Below are 1,158 nucleotides of genomic sequence, written 5' to 3' on the forward strand. Positions count from 1 at the left end.
AAATCTCCCTATTTTATTTTCTCTCCGATCAAATCTCCCTAGGAGAGAGAGAGAGAGAGAGAGAGAGAGAGAGAGAGAGAGAGAGAGAGAGAGAGAGAGAGAGAGAGAGAGAGTGTGTTTGGCCGGATGAGATGAGCTAGAGACCTTGGCTTGAGTTACTGAACTGCAATTCTCAGGTTCAGTTGTGTACGCAAGGGCAGTGAGTGAACATGTACCCCTTGGGCCGAGAGTGTGGTTCAACTCGCTCTTATAATATAATTCGTATCAATTATCTTTAAGATGTTGGAATATTCTTCGAGTGTGAACTACGATCATCCTAAATCAATGTTCTTATATATAATCATAGCATAATTTTCATGTTTTTATCATGATTTTGATTTGATTTTTAATAGTTCATTGCAAGTGTTTGAATATAATTTTGATTTTGATATATAACAATTGGAAATATTTAGAAAAGGATAATTAATTCAAGATTCTTATTCAAATAAGACATTTTAATTATAGATTCAAATATGCCTCACATAAAGTTCGAACAATGAAAAATGTATGAAGTGTCGACCAACCGAAAACCAAAATTTATCAACTATTTCCAAACCTTTATTTCCTACCCTCCTTATCCAAAATCCTTCTAAATCCTTCTATACCTATAACCTATCCAACTGACACATCCTTCCTATCCTCCAATCCTTTCCTATCGATAGCAGGTCACACGAAACTGCTTTTGTTATTATTAATGCAACGATCGAAAAGTGACGTCACGGATTCAACCTTTAGCCGTGACTCATTCTACGCGCCGAAGTTTGAAAGGGATATCGAACGAAGAAGAAGAAGAATTGAGTGAGTTTTTGACATATATCTTTTTTGTTTGTTTTGTGATTTGAATAGGGTTGTTGTTGTTGTTGTTGTTGTTATTATTATTATTATTATTATTATTATTATTATTATTACAATTACCATTCTTGTGGTTATATAATGATAAATAATAATAATGATTATAATAGTAATAATAATAATAATAATAATAATAATAATCATAATATTTATTATTATTGTTATTATTATTATTATTATTATTATTATTATTATTATTATTATTATTATTATTATTATTATCATATGTAAGAATAAATAAAGTCTGAAGTCTAAGTATATTAGTAG

The 1,158-nt window shown here is 29.8% G+C and overlaps 1 protein-coding gene across 1 annotated transcript in view; it reads left to right on the top strand.

Moving 5' to 3' along the window:
* The first annotated feature begins 201 nt into the window (after nt 1-201).
* LOC137656355 (uncharacterized) overlaps nt 202-1,158 on the top strand; it is a 68,942-nt gene continuing 67,985 nt past the window's right edge. Inside the window, exon 1 of the mRNA XM_068390527.1 lies at nt 202-837. The gene's annotated coding sequence lies outside the window, so the exon portion shown is untranslated. The remainder of the gene's footprint in view (nt 838-1,158) is intronic.

The sequence above is a fragment of the Palaemon carinicauda genome, chromosome 17, assembly GCF_036898095.1.
Source record: "Palaemon carinicauda isolate YSFRI2023 chromosome 17, ASM3689809v2, whole genome shotgun sequence".
NCBI lineage: Eukaryota > Metazoa > Arthropoda > Malacostraca > Decapoda > Palaemonidae > Palaemon > Palaemon carinicauda.